The 20,593-nt window shown below is 37.1% G+C and overlaps 1 protein-coding gene across 1 annotated transcript in view; it reads right to left on the bottom strand.

The window, feature by feature from the left end:
• Positions 1 to 20,383, bottom strand: part of LOC107042895 — a 204,167-nt gene extending 183,784 nt beyond the window's left edge. Inside the window, exon 1 of the mRNA XM_015264145.1 lies at positions 20,017 to 20,383. The gene's annotated coding sequence lies outside the window, so the exon portion shown is untranslated. The remainder of the gene's footprint in view (positions 1 to 20,016) is intronic.
• Positions 20,384 to 20,593: the final 210 nt, after the last annotated feature.

The raw sequence follows: 20,593 nt of genomic DNA, 5'->3' as shown, positions 1-20,593 counted from the left end.
ATTGTGCCCCTCGGAGTTACCCCCACTTTGCCCAATCTTCACTCACATCCTTGTCTCCCGCCTCTGAAAACCAAAGGCATGATCGCCTCAGTTTGACCGTAGGTCTTTTTCACTCTATGTCGGGGCACGAAGTGCGAGACGCATAGGGAATTTTTTTCCACAGACTCAGGAAAATTTAACCCCTCAAGTACGGCGCCCATATCGCGCGGTGTGTCCCCATCGACCGGCGGCCGCCTGTCTACTCGAATTCGCTGTTCAATACGCAACAATATCTACACTGATGATCAAAAAATCGTCACCTAAAATTCAATGATAATCTTGAGCTTCTTGCAGTCAGTTGTTCGATTACGGTATTCCTTCATACAGATTTTTCTGGAATTTTTAATATTAATCTCAATTCGATGGTACAAACGGTTGCCAGGATCGGCGATTGTTGGACTTTTGTTAATCACGAAGTGAAGATAATTATTCGACCGTGCTAATCAATAAATACACCTTTAAGTGGCCTTGCGATCGCCCGCAAGGGCAAATTTAAAAATTCAAAATTCAAAATTTAAAAAATTACTATTGCTAAGAAATTATTTTTTTGGGAGAAGAATTTATTTTTTTAGGAGCGTTTTTCTCCAGGCCATTCCCAGGTGGTCCAAGTCCATCTCCAACCGTTATAATTTCGTTGAATCATAGGCTGATTGTGTTACATATAACCTTGAAAGAACTCCATTCCCATTTAGAATTATTCAAAATTATCTTACCTAAGAAAATCTCAAATTTGAGAAAATTCAAAAATCATGAAGAGTGCTCATGCAAGATCATATGTGCATAATCATCTCACAATTCAGGATTAATGTAATATATGGATATGGATGTGGACCACCTGGGAGTGACTAGCCTAGGGGAGCTGGTGCATGTATCACACACCTAAGGGAAATGAGTCTTTTTTTCCAGCCTCCCACTCTACAAGGAGTCATCAATGGTTAGAATGCGTTGTTCGAGGTATATATTCGAAGATATTGTTATCAAATATTTGCATAATAAAAGAAGAAAATTTTTTTTTCTCAGCCAGTGGTATTATAAAGTCTCAGTTAAAAAGTAAATTCACTTTTGAAAAAAATACCCCACCGGTGGGGGAAATTTTACTGCACAGGTAACAGTATTTTTTGCATCCAATATATGTGATTTTTTTTAATGTTATTTTTTACGTATAGTAAGAGATCCTCAACAAAAAGTATTTTTTATAGAATTACAATTTGGCTGCACCATTACCTTTCGCATAGTGAATTTTGCCGCGATTTTCTGGATAATTTTCATTCAACTTTTCTCTCAATGTAGGTGATATTGAAAAATTTTGGAACTTTCTGCTCATTCACCAAAATAAAATTTACTACGAATTTTACACCCCATAAAACCTTCCAACCAAGAAATCCACTCTTTTATGCACTGAAAAAACCCATAAACCGTATGAACATCGTTTTACTGTCAAATTTTCATTCTTTTTCCTCACGATTTGCAGGTTTAAAATTTTATTTGCCAGCACTCATGATTTTCCCATTGTGTCACAAACACGCGCGCCAACCATGATTATGTACAATATAGGTCAATCGGATTGGGTATCAAAGGTCAGCGGGCAACAATGGGCGAATGAGCCCAGGAAAATTGCCTGAAAAAGTTATGCAGCATCACGTATCTTGATTGAGCAAAATTCAATTCCCAAATGGATTAATCGTTGGTGTCAATTAAATAAATTTGCCCACGCTGCCAAAAAAGGTGGAAGGATTTAGTTGCTGTTAACGAGGCTTCTATCAGTGCATATGGAAAATTAACTAACGTGCGATAATTAGTAGTAATACCCCGAGTGCTTCAAAATTATCGGTTATTTCCAAATACCTTCGTTGCAAACAAACGAGAGTGCCAATTGCTGCAGGTTAATAAATGCCGAGCGATTGTGCGAGATCGTTTGATTGCAGGGAAGGTTGAGGAAATACCACATCATTTTGAAGTTTTCGCCAGGGAGATTTGTCGGATTATCCCTCAAAAACTAATTGCGGCCAGGCATGATGCCGAATTTGAAGTCAGAATTTTAAGAATAAATGAAGAGCTAGTTTGCAATATTGAAATTTTAGGCGTCATACAACGTGGAGATATGATGAAATCCCCACATTTGATGCTCAAGATCATTGCAATAACTACACGGAGAAAATTATTTGGTGGATTTCACCAACTAATCCGCTATTAGAAAATTGGTGTCACCTTTATTGTCAGCAATCTATTTCGCCGGGGATAACTTTAAGCCGAGGAACAAGGATAACCTTTGAAAAAATGAATGAAACGATAAAAAATACAATGAACCACTGCTCAAGTATGCGCGCGCAAAGCGCGCGTTTCTTTTCTAGTTAATTGGAATTCAGAAAAGATTTTTCAATTTCATTCACTCAATTTTGACTAGCAAACTAGATGGTGAGGGTATATACATTTGGAAACACTAGTAATAATAATGAAATGTAATAATTATGAAACTGAAACATCAATTATTTGAAATAATAATAATTCTTTCCAGTAAAAAATATACAACAGTTTTTTCCGCAATCATTTATAGCTTGACCATTGATCAATGTCTTTCTCTTTCAACAAATGGTTGTCGAATGAAATCAAAAATCTTTTTACTTATTTTAATTAAATAGTTGTTAAATTTCAACAACTAGTTGGTGAATTTTCTCCGTGTATATCTCCTTTTGGATGAAGAATTGAAAAAAAAACTGAAGAATCATTATTAACCGAATGAATAAATAAAGACACTTGCCTTCACAGACAGATTTTACATCTCCTGAAATTTCACGTCTGACGACTTATCTGCTACTACCTAGAACATATCTACCTTGAAAAAAAAAACTTTTGTTCAGCTGAATAGTGAAGCAATCATTAAGTATGGGCGGAGTTGTTTTGAATGAAACTGCGAAGCTGTGGCTCGCCGTCCAATTTTCCCAGCAACCCACACTGGCATTCCACAGTCTCATCCCCTCCGTCCGCACTTCCAACAGTGCCACTACTCACCCTTTAATTCGCCTGGTACTTTTCACCGTGACAAATTTCATTCTTGCCAAGGTACGTGCATCGAATAACTTTACAGCAGCCATTTACAACACACCCGAGTCATGATGAAAAAGGAGAATAGGAAAAAATGAAGTGAATAAGAATAAAACGAATTGGAATAGAAAATAAAACGGTGTGGAGAGAGAGGGAGGAGTAACAGTGTGAAGACTGCAAATTAATGTCGTTCGCGCTCGTTCACTTGACAGGTTTAATATAATCGAGTTTACCCCGTCTTATCGCTCATTTTTCTGACGCTATATTTACCCATGATTCAATAAACTTATCCCGTCCAGTAAAAGAAATACTTTGAAAAGAACAATAATAAATTTTTTCTTGTTACCTCAATGAATTGAATTATCCTTCTTTCATTCAGTTTTGACATAGTATGAAAATTGAAATTAACATATTTTAATAAGAGGTGCTCGGACTTGACCGACTTTCATTAACTCTGCGGAGCCGCCGTCCGGGAATGCCTGCAGGCCGTGTTCTCATGAATATTTCAGTAATTAATACGGATTATTATAAATGAAACAAGGCATTTATTATAATCATAAAATTCCTCCTGTCGGATTATAGAAAAATCTCAGTAAAAGAATCTTCATCATCACCGCATGCATAAAGCCCCCAACGTAATGGAAAACATAGCTCGTCATTCAGCCACGGAAACCTTTAAGCCTCATATGATTATGAAATTATTCGATAAGAAAGTTTTTGAAAATTTCTTTTTTTATAAATTATTTACAGCAAAATTGCAATTTTCAAATTTTTTCCTCAATCTTCCTCCAAAAGTACACTTTCTCATTTTTTTTAGATTTTTAAAATATTTTCTAAAGGTTCACAGCCAAATATTACTTGGATATCCTTAACACTGACCACAGAAAAAGCTTCCTGAGTTATATCGAAAATCCACTCATTTTATACCATGGCTAACCGCGTGAATATTTTTTTGGTCACAAAAAGTCCGGAATGGGAATTGACAGTCATATATCCACACTATTCAAAATATATAAGTAAAAAATCCATCGAAATCGATGTTGACTACTTGAATCATTATTTTTTTTTAATTTTGGTTGCGCCATTATATTTAAGTCAACGTACAACGGAAAACCTACCGAAGACATTGGATTCTTCAAGTAATGGGCCTACCATTCTTGTTTTTTTGCAATGGAGTACAAGAAAAAGGGATTGCCCGTGAAGTGAAGTCGAGTGCAGAGAAGTAATACTCCAACCCCTCTATGGAATGAGAAGTGGAAAATCGTAAAGAGTGTGAAAGTGATGAATGAGGGAACACGATATTCCAGCTGCAAAGAGAGTAGGAATCGATAGCATTCGGATCTTAGCCTGCTCAATAAAAAAAGGAATCGATGGTAACCATGCAGGGTTAGTCGATATATGCTACTTCAAGAATATTTTTATTACAAATGAATAAACTTGGTTACTCGTTTCAAGAAGAAGCATTTACTTATATTAAACAAGCAATTTATTTATTCCAAATAAAATTTTTATTAAATTAAAAAAAAAAACAATTTATTTAAAATGAATGATTTTTCAAACTCAAATAAACAGTTTATTTAGTTCAAAAAATAATTTTATTTGATTCAAATAAATCATTTTTCTGAGTGCACCGGCGAGTCTATCCTTGGCTGACGATTGACCTTTAATCGCAACCGAGTCAATACTCGGAAGCTTTTTTTAAATGAAATATCAACTTATAACTTGAAAATTGCACAAGCATACCGACAGCTATCAGATTAGGCTGGATTATAGTTAGTTATAGTTAAATCCCATAATCATCATTATCCTAAGTTATTATGAGTAAATTCATTAATTCTCAATTCATCAATTCATCTGAATTATTATTTAATGAATTGTGGATAATAGCTTTGATCCATACAGAGAAAGAGAGGTAAACATCACGTAGTGTTCATATACCCGAGAAAAATGCATCACCATAATATGGGTCAGATGGCTCAGTCGTCATCGTACCCGACTACGGATCAGCAGGACCCCAGATAGAATTACAGTAGCAGCAGTAGTAGTTTTTCAAATATTTAATTTCATTCTATTTCAATTACAGATGCGCAATCATACTTCAGAACCAATTTTTACATACTAAATAACAATACGAATTTTTCCCCTTCAAATTTTAGCCAATAGAATTGCACTATTCGATTGTTATTTTATATAGTCAAAATGATATTCAANAGAAGCATTTACTTATATTAAACAAGCAATTTATTTATTCCAAATAAAATTTTTATTAAATTAAAAAAAAAAACAATTTATTTAAAATGAATGATTTTTCAAACTCAAATAAACAGTTTATTTAGTTCAAAAAATAATTTTATTTGATTCAAATAAATCATTTTTCTGAGTGCACCGGCGAGTCTATCCTTGGCTGACGATTGACCTTTAATCGCAACCGAGTCAATACTCGGAAGCTTTTTTTAAATGAAATATCAACTTATAACTTGAAAATTGCACAAGCATACCGACAGCTATCAGATTAGGCTGGATTATAGTTAGTTATAGTTAAATCCCATAATCATCATTATCCTAAGTTATTATGAGTAAATTCATTAATTCTCAATTCATCAATTCATCTGAATTATTATTTAATGAATTGTGGATAATAGCTTTGATCCATACAGAGAAAGAGAGGTAAACATCACGTAGTGTTCATATACCCGAGAAAAATGCATCACCATAATATGGGTCAGATGGCTCAGTCGTCATCGTACCCGACTACGGATCAGCAGGACCCCAGATAGAATTACAGTAGCAGCAGTAGTAGTTTTTCAAATATTTAATTTCATTCTATTTCAATTACAGATGCGCAATCATACTTCAGAACCAATTTTTACATACTAAATAACAATACGAATTTTTCCCCTTCAAATTTTAGCCAATAGAATTGCACTATTCGATTGTTATTTTATATAGTCAAAATGATATTCAACTGATTATTTTTGGTAATCGGATCTGGTCTTCCCTGGGCCAATCAGAGTTCAGTATTCAATAACATGAAGTCCTTCCCAATCAAAATTACAGCGGTTATTTTCCCCTAGCTTTTGATAATTTCCCTCTAGCTCTGCAATTATTTCTCTAACCAAATAACTGTCAAATATTATCCTGTGGAGTGAAAGAAAGACATGAAGAAAGTCAAAATGAGTCGGTTTGGGAAGGATCCGATTACTAAAAATAATCCGTCGAATACCACTCGACCTCCAAAATTAATCGGACATTTCCCTCATATGTTTTCCTGCGTATCGACGATCGGGATGTTTTGCACAAAAATCGAGGGAGAAATGCACCGATCCAATGTCTTTCGAGATTACAACGATTCCTCAACTTTCATGTTTTTTTAGACCGTGATGATCTTTCCGAAATAATTCTCGTCTAGTCTCGACGGCATCACTATTTGACTCACCCTGAATAGGCATTTGAAACTGAGCATTACCGTACTTCCAAGTTCACTGTGAGAGAAAATTTTGGAGTATTTTCAAATATGCCAGACAAATCTGGTGTGCTACACGTGTAAGTGAGAAAGTGTGATTCCACACACTGATAACGCAATATCCTATTTTATGAAGGCTATATGAGATAATAAAAAAACCGGAATTGGAACCGTGACAATTTATTCCCTAGTAGCAAATGAACCGATGAATTTTTATTTGATGCATGTGACGGATGAAAAAAAAACTTAAGGGAGAAAACGCAATTTTGATTGCAGCGTGCTTCAATCAAACGAATTCCTCTCGAATACGATGGTCCTCCCAACCTTTCTAGGACACACACGTGACTCACCATTTGTGGAAACACACAAAGCGCGTGATTTATCTGTCACGTATATTACAAAAGGGCGGAGACGGGAGTGAAAAAAAAATATTGAAAAAAAATTGGAGGGCATTTAGATTGATTTTATTCGGGAGGGTCTGGGAGATATAGAAGGGCAAGTGAAATTGGCCGAAGTGGAAATGGCGCAGTGTAGTCAGACACTGGATGTATCCGAGCTGATCCAAGAGTTGAAAGGCAGTGGAAATAGCCCCAGAAGCGAATGGAAAAAAAGGAGAATACGTACAAGATGGTGGTGAGAGCCCAGCGCTTCCTAAATGGAGGATAGAATGTGGTTCAGGGGACATAAAAGAAGTGCAATGTATAGCCAAAACGTAAAAAGGAGAAGGGGAGAGGGAAGGGATGAGGGAGCCAGCGGACCGAGGAATGGGTTGAAAGAGGTAACCGCGCGCGGCCAGCGGTCGGGAGTCATTTCGTGCCAGAGAGTGAACTAGTTGAATTCCTCGGTTGAAAACTCATTTTCTCCTCCCTCTCCCCACCCTTTATCCACGGAATTACGCAAACGGCGATTTCAGCCTAATTGCTATAGCAAACCTTGGCTAATTCAAACAGACATAACCTCGAATACTGAATTCAAAGATTTGACAAACTTGGTTATTCCGAACTAATTTCATTTAGAAGTCCTCGTGGTTTTATAGGATTTCCTGAGACAGTTTGACGGTAGTTTTGGAAAATCGGAGAACCTTTGGTCAATTAAATCCAATTCTTCTTATTACGAGAGTAATGGCAGTGATTTTTTCGATTGAGGGGAAGGAGTGAACTTCCAATTTCCTTAGATTATGAAATTCAAGACAGATATGGTAAACAACCTATTGATTAATAATCAATAAATAATAAGTTTACAGCGTTCCCAAGAATGGAAGTGAGGGAAGTTGTGTTTATCAATTCTAGATGAGTCGTAGAAATTGGTAATTTTTCATCCGTCAAATTATCTTCCCCGTTTGACCGTTATCATAATTTTACCCTTAACGTCGCCACAGAGAAAAAAAGTGGATTAGCTTTAAAAACTGGTTTCTAGTTTTTAGAAACTCCAATATTTTTAACTTTATCTTTGGTGGGATCATAAAAACTAACGAATTTGGGGATTGTTTATAAGAACAAATATTTTATAAAATCTATACTGAATTTTTCTTAATTTTAAATAATTTTCAGATTGAACTAGAAAATTGCGACCGAGGTATTTAATGAGGAGGGGGGATTTTGCCAGGAGGGAGAGGGGGGGTTGTGAATTGAGATATTGAAAGAAAGAAGTATAGAAAATGGTTGTGGTTATGGAGAAAAATGCACTGTTAAAAATTTTCATTATATTTTTTCGTACTAAATTCTGGAAATTTTTATCGTGTTCAAGTTCTACTCAAATTTCAGGAAATTTTGTCATTGAATAATTGAATATTCCATCGATTTTCTGTTCAAATGATTTGAAAATCAATGAAATACTTGATTTTTCAGTTCAATTATTCTGTGAAAATTCAGAAAAATCAGGAAAATTTAGGGCAAACATTGAAAATTCATGTTATTTTGTTTCTGAATATTCATGTTTCACTAAAAATTCAATCAAGTTGTAAAATTTTCATCTCACTCCCACTGAAAACTCATGAATTTCCACGAATTCTCATGAGATTCGCTACAATATCTTCCATGAAATTTCAAAAAATTTCGGACGGTGTGGGTGAGCTTCCATTTAATACAACCTCTGATAGGTGAAAAATTCTAACACGGAATGTAATTGAAGCTACAGTATTCACCCTGGCATATGCAGATCTTGATCTAGCTGCATATTACGTATCCCGGACGTATCAACCGCGTACATAAGAGGTGAAAATTTTCGAGATCTATGAAACACGAAATAAATCTTGAAATTTTTCTCTTCCCTAAGAGAATCACACACCCAATAAATTCTACAAATTTTTATCACCTCGTTAAACCCAATTTGTCTAATAAATTCTCCCAAAAATTGACTTCTTCAAGTACTTCATCATATGACGAATGAGGCATCGAAGGCGTTAATCCAGGATATCGATTTGATCACCGTACACCGGTTGGAGTATCCGAGGCGATTAGGTGACGCTATGAACCGTACCATCGGCGCGACTCCCCGCGGGGTTTATTAACGAGTGAAATATTCTCCCAATCTCGTCGATATGACACGTGTCGAATTGGCTTCGTTGCCTCGGAAAAGCGGCCTGTCAATGATTTATGGGAGTGTATATCCGAGATACAATTCCATCCACCTCCTACCAATCCACTGCCTACCCCACAGATTTACCGTTTTCATCAGAAGCTCGCGCATCGTCGTTTACCCACGTAACTATGTGCATGTGCATATATTCGCGAGGTGGAAATAATGCGTATAACCATAATGAATCCTCCCAACTATCTAACCGCGGGACACCCGAAGAGCTACAAAATTTCCGTTACAATCGACTGTGTTGCGGTAGAGGGAAATGGTTCTATGATTATTCAACACATGGTCATTTCAATACAGAAAACATTCGACTGGAATGTTGGTCGCTCGCTTCGCTCCCTCCCACTGCGGATGGGTGGAGTGGGTGAGACCCATTACGGGTTGAACCAATAACTTCCCGACCAATTCCCGTTCTTCTGTTTCTATAATAAAAAGGGGATGGCCAAAATGTTTCACGCGTTTATTTTCTTTCCTCTTCTCTACAATAAAAAGGAGTCCAACAAGGATATTTCTTAGTATTCCTGTGCACATCAGAGACCTATCGTCGCCTTCCTCCTTTAAGAGCCAACTGAGACACTGGTTACTTGATGAAGAAACGCTGGGTTAAATTCTTTGCTCGGAGCTCAGCTAATGTGCCTTTCCCTTATGATACTAGTCATTATATTCTTCACTTATCATACCTGGCATTTACATCATTTATTTCTTGATCACAGATATTCGTGTAATGTTCTTAAAACTACTATTTATATTGTATTTCTCTGTTTATTCGCTATACACATATCTCTCTGCTCTGTAAAAATTTTGTTTAAATTCCTAAATAATAAACTTATTATCTTATCTTAATACAAAGACGATGGCCAAAATGTGTTCCGCGTTTATTTTCTTCTCTCTTCTCTATAATAAAAAGGCAACCAATAAGAATATTTCTTATTGTTTACTGAAATTTTTCGGTATTCAGTTATTCAATAATCATCCTCTGGATTGTTGTGAATTGTGAAGAAATGGAGAATTGTATTATATTGGCAATGAGAACAATGAATTCAATCTCGTATTAGAACGAAGAAGTTGTTACAGTAAGAAGTTGTTACAGTAATGCAATATGTAAAAAAAAACAATTAACCTATTGGACCCATGCTTACTATACGACTCGCCTACGCGTTTCATCTGCAGTGCAACCCTATGTACGTATTCGCATGTAATGCGAGATAATGTCAATTGCAATGTAGATGAGACGCATTTGTAAATCTGAAAATATGCAAAAAAGCCAATTTGGTAATTACTGGAGTTCATTTCCATCTATATTAATTAACTCTTGAGTGGTCGCGCTATGGGAGAATCGCAGCAGTTTTTCGATTTTGTTTTCTCACATGAAAATCCCGTAACTAACACATTTATAAAAATTTGTATTCCTATTCTCAATTAAACTGAATGCATTGGCATTTTTTTTGGTCCATACTCGCACCAATCAATTATCAAAATCGTCTGAAATCTCAGTTAGCAGAAAATCTCCGTGTTTAACCTCTAAATGTCGAAATTTTACTTAATGAAATTGAATTATAGGATTATCCGTTCACTATTCTTATTTGATATCCCTATTTCTTTTTCCTTGAAGATTCAAAATTACCCGTAAACTATAAACAAACAATTTTTTCCCAAGCTTTATGATAGCCCAAAATCACCTGAGGAATGATTCGGTAGCTGACAGAAAAACAAAGTCCAAAAATGCTGGAAGACTGTTGAATAGTTATGTAAACCCTCAAAAAGTTTTCCGAAATACGTACGATTAATTGAAACACAATAAAATAGAATGTTCTACAGTGGGTGATGAATTCGACGATTATTAAGTATATTCCATACCTCGATGGTAATCAAACTAGCGGTATTGAACCATTGACGCACACGAAGTTCAACATATCCCCTCATTGTCGACTACATTTTGGTGAAACAGAATTTCACATCACGAATGCGAAATTACGCTCTAATTGAGCATTCTCTATCTATTCCTTCATTTCCTCCACTATTGGATGCTTTCCGCGTCGCAATCCTGCATCAACTACCTCCAAGGACATTTTATACGATAATAATTTCCCTCTTACTCATCTGGGCAACACACAGAGAAAAAAATTATACGAAAAATTACAGTACAATTTGGGTAATAGTGATAGCCATATCCATTAATTATAATTACTATTAAATTATTAAGTTGTCAATTAGTTAATATCACTTTTAAATTTTAAGTATTGAAGTAATCCTCAATTTAAATAGTCAAATATTGAATTATTCATTAATCAGTAATTGAGTTAGGAATATTGACGAAAATAAATTTGTTGAGATGAAGATTGACGAAAACGTAATTTTTACGTTTCGATCCATAAAATTTCCAGAACTCGAGAGGAAAAATTTTTTTGTCGCTTCAGATTGTTTTCGAGTTTTTATGTAAAAATTTCAGAAAAAACGTTTCGCATCACTTTTACATTTGGTCACGTAATATTTTCCAAAGTTTTTTCTCCCTGTACGTGATATTTGTTATGACTTCCGAGATTTTGCGCATCGATTATAAGGCAGTACCAGAATGTTTCTCAGAATTTCAGTGCAAAAATTCTAATATTATATTTGTCTCTCCGTGTAAGGGAAGACAGATCAATAATCAGTAAGAGAAAACAGTCTTTCTTTCAGTCCATTAGATACTTGATGAGATAGAGTCGTCCCATCCATATAGATTGCAATGCCTTGAGAACGACTTCCATGTCACAACCCATTGCTCCATATTCTCTACATAATTCAATACTCCAATACCTGCAAAGCTCGCACGCCATTTTTGAAATAGATTTCGTAGATACAGAGAAAAAATGTTTCTGGTTTTTATCAGTAACAGTCTCTCGATTCCAGTACTCCATGGTACTGAAATCCAGAGATAAAACTTACTCGATTCTAGTGAAATTTGTCTGACAATCAGAGGAAAAGTTTTAGTTCTCAGTAATTTTTAGGGAAATCCAATATCCACGGTCCTTAAATCAAGGCACTTTGAATTGAGATACATGAGATACTGATATCAGTAACCCTGGGGTTCTGAAAATAAAAACCTTGAGGGGATTTGACATCTTTGTCTGTTCAAATTATCTTCATTAATTATGGCATGCATCGTTGGAAATTTTTTCAATTTTCATAGAAAATATTATAGTAATTCTCATTGAATGGGATTTAGAGGAAAAATGGTTATGAAATTTCAAGTACTCCATGTATAAACTAAAAAATAAGGGATAAACAAGATTTTTTGTCATTCCGGCCGTAAGGCAGCGAATGGCAAAAAATTTTTTTGTCATTCACGGACGCGTAGATTACGGCTGGAATGACAACAAGAAAATACTATATTCTTTCCGTGTGGGGGCAGGTCCGGGCGCAGATCTCGGCCCAACGTTGGTTGCCAGTCGTTCGTCAGAACAAATCCAAAATCGCCTAAAACATTCTCCACGCATCGCCAAGAATCCCAAAACATCCCAAATGATCGATCGCTTTCACTGTAAAACAAAATTTCATATTCCGTGATAAGTTACACGTTGATTAAATTTATCCCTGCTGCTCTTCGCCCCTCATTCTCCAGTCTACTGGATATACAGATGAAACTGGAGATGCTGCTGGGACCCAGGTAGGATGACCATACGTTTACAGTGCCCACTGGTGGAATTATTCGGTTCGCGTTGTGGCCATTATCCACACACACCCACACCAACAAATCCCCAGTACACATAAGCCGAAACGTAAATTCGATTGTCCCACTGCGCTTATATCCCCACAGCATGACTATTAATTGCGAATGCACTCGGATGAGTCTGAAGAGGGAAGGGAGGAGAAATCAAGAGATACAACACCCGACCCCCTTAAACTTTCATCCAAACGGGTTGAGAGAGCTAGAGACAATGAGAGAGTGAGAAAGTGCACTGCGACATTTTCGGAAACTTCTCTTCAGCTATTTCCTTCTTCTCCTTATATACTTTATCCTAGTAAACGTAAAGTGCATGCGACCGCTTAGAGGCGCCGGTCCGTGTAATTGAAAAACAACACTATCCGGTTCTCTCTATCTCTCTCATGTTCACACTATCGTCTCAATGCGACATTTTTCAAGTAGAAGCCGGAATATTAATTCATGGATATTTCTTTCAGTTGGCGCGTGAGAACATAACTGACTTTCAAAATTATCGGGTATTTCCCAATAGCTTCGTCGCGCGATTTTTCTGGTACACTCATTCCTTGAGGGAAATATCCGATGAATTTTGAAGGTCGCGGGGTATTCGGAGAATAATTTCCTCAATTCTAATTTTGGTCAAGCAAAGTGCAGTGTTGGGGATTACGTGACACTTCATCCAAATGTGGGGAAAATCTATCAAAACAACGGAAAACAATTGACAGGCTACTGTGGAATTATCATTTTGATAATTCACCGGTAGCCCGATGAATTAACAAAATAAAACTGATATGAAGGTGTCACGTGACCTCGAATACTGAGCTCTGATTGGGCAAACCGAGGAGGGTGGAAATTCTCGTGGTATTCACCCCGAGTCGAGGATTTGGTTCTGATTGGACGTATACAGGTCTTTCAAGATCTCTCCAGACCTAGGTGGACCTGGTAAGTCCTAATCAGTTCTGCAACGTACTTTTCCAGAGACCTTTCGATTCCTCAGTTCTTTTCGGTCCTGAGAAGTCCTCCTCGATGCTACCGAGAACGCGTGAGTTTACGAGCGGGTGAAGGGGAAGGCATGTATGCGGAGGGTTGAAATTTGTAGCCAACGAGGAGACAGGGTTGCAGAATATATTTTAGCCACCCTGATCTCCCCGTTTGCAGGCCCCAGCCAAAGGGTCAGATTTTCGGGTTTTCCGGGGCAAGTGGATTTTCGCCAAAATCTATTTTTTTAGCCGGGGGAACGTTGATTCCAACTATTTAAGCGACGGGCTATTCAGAACTATCAAAAGTATGTGGAAAAAGTGAAAACTGAGAAACCGTTTTTTTTGGCCCCAGCCAAAGGGTCAGATTTTCGGGTTTTCCGGGGCAAGTGGATTTTCGCCAAAATCTATTTTTTTAGCCGGGGGAACGTTGATTCCAACTATTTAAGCGACGGGCTATTCAGAACTATCAAAAGTATGTGGAAAAAGTGAAAACTGAGAAACCGTTTTTTTTGGCCCCAGCCAAAGGGTCAGATTTTCGGGTTTTCCGGGGCAAGTGGATTTTCGCCAAAATCTATTTTTTTAGCCGGGGGAACGTTGATTCCAACTATTTAAGCGACGGGCTATTCAGAACTATCAAAAGTATGTGGAAAAAGTGAAAACTGAGAAACCGTTTTTTTTGGCCCCAGCCAAAGGGTCAGATTTTCGGGTTTTCCGGGGCAAGTGGATTTTCGCCAAAATCTATTTTTTTAGCCGGGGGAACGTTGATTCCAACTATTTAAGCGACGGGCTATTCAGAACTATCAAAAGTATGTGGAAAAAGTGAAAACTGAGAAACCGTTTTTTTTGGCCCCAGCCAAAGGGTCAGATTTTCGGGTTTTCCGGGGCAAGTGGATTTTCGCCAAAATCTATTTTTTTAGCCGGGGGAACGTTGATTCCAACTATTTAAGCGACGGGCTATTCAGAACTATCAAAAGTATGTGGAAAAAGTGAAAACTGAGAAACCGTTTTTTTTGGCCCCAGCCAAAGGGTCAGATTTTCGGGTTTTCCGGGGCAAGTGGATTTTCGCCAAAATCTATTTTTTTAGCCGGGGGAACGTTGATTCCAACTATTTAAGCGACGGGCTATTCAGAACTATCAAAAGTATGTGGAAAAAGTGAAAACTGAGAAACCGTTTTTTTTGGCCCCAGCCAAAGGGTCAGATTTTCGGGTTTTCCGGGGCAAGTGGATTTTCGCCAAAATCTATTTTTTTAGCCGGGGGAACGTTGATTCCAACTATTTAAGCGACGGGCTATTCAGAACTATCAAAAGTATGTGGAAAAAGTGAAAACTGAGAAACCGTTTTTTTTGGCCCCAGCCAAAGGGTCAGATTTTCGGGTTTTCCGGGGCAAGTGGATTTTCGCCAAAATCTATTTTTTTAGCCGGGGGAACGTTGATTCCAACTATTTAAGCGACGGGCTATTCAGAACTATCAAAAGTATGTGGAAAAAGTGAAAACTGAGAAACCGTTTTTTTTGGCCCCAGCCAAAGGGTCAGATTTTCGGGTTTTCCGGGGCAAGTGGATTTTCGCCAAAATCTATTTTTTTAGCCGGGGGAACGTTGATTCCAACTATTTAAGCGACGGGCTATTCAGAACTATCAAAAGTATGTGGAAAAAGTGAAAACTGAGAAACCGTTTTTTTTGGCCCCAGCCAAAGGGTCAGATTTTCGGGTTTTCCGGGGCAAGTGGATTTTCGCCAAAATCTATTTTTTTAGCCGGGGGAACGTTGATTCCAACTATTTAAGCGACGGGCTATTCAGAACTATCAAAAGTATGTGGAAAAAGTGAAAACTGAGAAACCGTTTTTTTTGGCCCCAGCCAAAGGGTCAGATTTTCGGGTTTTCCGGGGCAAGTGGATTTTCGCCAAAATCTATTTTTTTAGCCGGGGGAACGTTGATTCCAACTATTTAAGCGACGGGCTATTCAGAACTATCAAAAGTATGTGGAAAAAGTGAAAAATGAAAAAAAAAAATTTTCACCGGAGGCCAAAGTGTCGGATCTTGGATTTTTCCGGGGGGAAAGTCGGTCCAAGGGTCTGAAGGGTAACAAGGTTATCGATTTCGTGAACATTTTCCACCAGTAATTCAATAATTTCGCGATCATTAAGAAATTTGGATTTCTCTTAAAGGGAGGGAAGCCCTTCCCTCCCTTTAAGACTCGACCACTCGGGACGAGAAGCGATAAACGAATGATTTAATTTATGATTTTAATTATTTCATTGAGCGATGACTCACTGAACTGTGTAGTGCAACGCCTGGATTTTCCGCTGATCAGTTAGCAATAGCATGGATTGTTCTATCTTCGATTTCGTTAACTTTACGGGTGGCAAATGTATGTTGAGGAAATAAAATTGGGAAATGACGGATCAAGTTGGTCATTTCTTAATTTCATAATACGAATTTTGTACCGATGATGAATTCCCAAGAAAATTATAGAAAAATTATTTTTGGACATTACACTAAAATAAATTATTGTAGTTCTCAACAATGAAGTCCGTGTGCTCTGCAACATCTCATAGAGGCCATATGGCACCACTTCTAGATGAAACAAAACGGATTCCTATTATTTCTGTTCCAATTTCTTTATTCGATAAATTGAAACTCGTAGGTTATTCACCATATTATTGACAATAACCCACGACTCCCACTTTTCGAAAACAAACGAATGGAAACGAAATTAATTGGAATCTGTTTCATTCATTTGGGATAGATTCCATGGCTTCTTATTTGGAAGGACTCATTTACATACTTCACTAATAAATGAACATAATAGGAATTTTACACTTTTGGTCCTTCAGACTTACAAGATAATTAGCCATGCTGTTGGCAGTGACATCAACGCATTTTCATTTTGATTGAAAGAAGCATGTGAACGCAATGAAACTATATTGACAGCTTGCCGAAGGAAAATATTATTCCTGGTATTCTCAGAATCGCGTAATAAAGCAAACTCATCTTCATGTTCATGTTTCATGCATGTCTACGTCTAGAGTTCTAGCCCTCGGGGATACGCTGAATAGGGCTTTCATGAGAAGAAACATTGTAACCTATTAGTTGATTATGTTAAATATTCTGTAAGACTTCCACATCAGTCTACTAAAAAAGAGGGTAAATTACAGACAAAATCATGTAATCGAGGAACGAAATTTCTTTCAATGTCTTTTTCACGCAATATTAAGGGGAAAGCGTGAAAGGGATAATGAATTTTCACCGCTCCCTACAAAAAATTCACTGACTGTCATATAATTTGTCCTGAAATGGTGAATCGTATTCAAAACTACATTGAAATTTCCGTCAAAGTACTTGAATAATTCCTTCATTTCTAAGAATTTTTATGATGCAAGTGAAAAAAAGGCACTTTCCTCCCCAATATCAGAACATATCGTACGATATGTCAGAAAAAAAGTACTTCCTGACGAGTTTAAATACTGACCTCACCTTCGGCTCTTTCACTTGTATCCTGATACAGACAAGAAAAACTGTCTGAATCGAGTCGAACTGAATCTGAAAGTAAGGAGTAGGTGTTCACTCCTGAGTGTTCGGCGGTCGGTGCTGGACTGCCTCGTTGAGGTGTTTCTCAATTCGCAAAACAGCCCAATTCCATAGATGGAATTAATCCGAAATATACGCGTGACACAACAGGGAGCGAGTGAGACAGCACGGGAGTTTCCTTCGTCCGTCAATCATCCTTTCCTCTGTGTCCGTGGGCAACGCGTAGATATGTGCGTCTGCAGATGAGACGCTACACCCCCATGCACCCCGTCCTACACAAAGATCCCATTATGTAAAACCTTCTCCCCATTGACGAAGTTCCATGACCCAAAATTGACATGAATCAAGTCGAAAATCGGCTTAAATCAAACCAAAAAATCGGCTGGAATCAAATCGAAAAATCGGCTAGAATCAAACCGAAAAATCGACTTGAATCAAACCGAAAAATCGGTTGGAATCAAATCGAAAAATCGGCTGGAAACAAACCGAAAAATCGGCTAGAATCAAACCGAAAAATCGGCTGGAATCAAATCGAAGAATCGGCCAGAATCAAACTGAAAAATCGGTTTCAATCAAGCTGAAAAATCGGCTTGCATAAAGCCGAAAAATCGACTTGAATGAGACCGAAAATCAACGTGAATCAGACCGAAAAATCGAATTGAATCAAACTGAAAAATCGACTTGAAGCAAGTCGCTATCTACTAATTGAAACAGGCATGATATCGGCGTGAATCACTCCGTTTTTCAGTTTCATTCAAACCGATGTCGGCTTGACACGTTTCTACTTGAAATAAACCACTTTTCGCCTTCAGCTAATTCTAACTTTAGGTACTTGATTTTCGATTATCCAAATAGTCGTCTACCTTCCTACCTAAATTATTGTTTGATAGAATATTTCGAAATTTAAATGTACAAATTGATGGTTCCTTGAATATTAAAAATTTTAAGATTAATGTTAAAACTTCACAATTTAACGGTAATTAAGATTGATTGATATGCCTATCACTGTTTTCAAGGTACTTTTTGTTATTTGAACGTTGTTACAAAACAGCTCTACTATATTAAAGAATTCTCACTTAGTTGTGTACGATTATTAAATTTTGAAAATCACAGAGAATAAGAAATACCACAATAGTTCAAATAACCTGCGAATTTACCGATAAAATCTAGGGATTTAGAAACACAGAAATTAAAATAAAAGTCACCACATGGATAATGAGGTACGAGTCAGTTTGACACCCTGCCGCGCTCTCTGTTCTCATCTGTCCGGCGCCGAGGTAAGTACTCTCCTTTAATTGTTAATGGATATCCATTTTGTTTCTCCTGTCGACACGTAATTGTATCGTATTCAAGAAGTATTAATACTGTTTTGATCTCGTTGCCGCCTTTTTCTATCGAGATCGTTCAACAATCTCAACACAATATCAAATTTTAAAAGAGTAGTGCTTGATTTTTTACTGGAGAACGGAGCGCCTCATTGATGCTATAACTAAAAAGACTTCGAGGCGATTGTTTCTAAAATTGACTTCATGTTTTACAAACTTTGACAATGCGAATCGTAAATAAAAAAAAATATTTGACTAGCTATTTGATCGATCATTTGTGAAAATAAAACTATTAATAATTTTCGTGCGTGAGTCGAGTGTAATGAGTGATCGCGGGCTATATAATTTATTATAATAAAATTGTTGACATTTTATGCGATAAATTCCATTGTTTTTTCAATGAGAATATATGGCAAATTAATCATGACGATTTCTTCTTTCATTTACGTAATTAAGTTCCTCGTAATTGTTCTACTCGCGTATTTTATAATCTCAGTAATAAAAAAAAAAAATTTCATTTAACATAATTTTCAAAATTCACTTGTAAATTATGAGGATCGATTTACTTGACTATGGGTTCGAATTCTTCGTGATAATTTTTATCATTTATCTTATGAATATTGTCGATAATAATTCCTTTCTCGCAGATATTTGGCTATTTAGGGGTATTATTTTCATTCTCGCGGTTTTATTACTGATTGATTTCATTCGTCTTATTCACTCGATTTCCTCTTGAAGAATTATTTCAATCTCTATTAATTCGATTTGTCCCGGAAGAGTATTACCTCAAATGTATAAAAAATTTCATTACAGGTGGTCCATTCTACATGAGGCTGACCGAACAACATGGCTCAAAACAAAAGCATTTGACCTTCAGCGCACCTTTTCTGCAACTCCGACGCAATTTCTTTGTAATTTTTCTTTCACCATAAAGAATAAAAAAAGGAGAATAGAATCGTGTGAGCAAAGGTGCAGTGGTTTAATTACTTCATGGTCTCGTACCATCTAATTGCCCTCTCTCGACTCCCACTGGAGCATGAATGACACAGTATCCCACTTCTCAAGTCCCTGACCAACTAACTCCCCCTACAAACAATTCGCACCAACTGAAAACATAATGAAAAAGAAACATCGTCCCAAAAAAACCTGATATTTTCTTTTACACGAAAACTTCCTGTCAAACACCACCTTGACGATCTTTTTTAGAACCTTAATAGCCCTCTAAAAAGTCGACAAAACTCCGTCCACAGCTCAATGACACCTGGTACTTCACTAGGTTTTATTTACTCAACGGAAAAACTGCATTGTGTGTCACTGTGTTGTTTCAGTATCATATATGGAAACAAAAGGTGGTGAATAAAAATAAAACCTTACCAAGTCACGTGCCGTTGAGTAATCCCGGTCAAGGGATTTTCCACATTCCAAAAGTGTTCAAACCCTTTCTCTCTGGGTCACGAAACTCAAAACTCACAAATACAAAAAAAAAATTCAACAATCAATTTCAAAGCAATAGTTAGCACTGATAACCTATTAAATAAATGCAAAAACAACAACAAAAGGGAAAAAATAATTTTTATTTTGAAGTTAAAAATGAAATGCAAATCACGACTTTATTATTCAATGAGAAGGAATTTTTCGTTCATTCTCAAAAGGAGGAATTCACATGAAGATTTCAATATACGTGGTTGATATACGGGGGAAATACCGAGCGCGAACGCGATCGACACACCTCTCACGAGAAGCTGATACGGACCACGGAAGGGAGGCTGTGAGACTGAGATCCAACCGCATAGTTGAAACTGCGCTGGCGCACATATACAAGCGAAAAACGGTAGTACCATTTTCCCTCTATTCCTCCCTCTCGTTCACCCCTTGCCTAGCCCCTTGCAAACGCAACGCAGAAGCGCAAGACCCCGATTTCAACCCTCTCTATTTTCATCGCTTTCTCTCG

Source organism: Diachasma alloeum, unplaced genomic scaffold (genome assembly GCF_001412515.2).
Source record: "Diachasma alloeum isolate Michigan unplaced genomic scaffold, Dall2.0 Dall_scaffold_00179, whole genome shotgun sequence".
Classification (NCBI taxonomy): domain Eukaryota; kingdom Metazoa; phylum Arthropoda; class Insecta; order Hymenoptera; family Braconidae; genus Diachasma; species Diachasma alloeum.
Note: the sequence above shows the minus strand (reverse complement) of the source record. Positions and strands in the feature narration are given on the sequence as shown.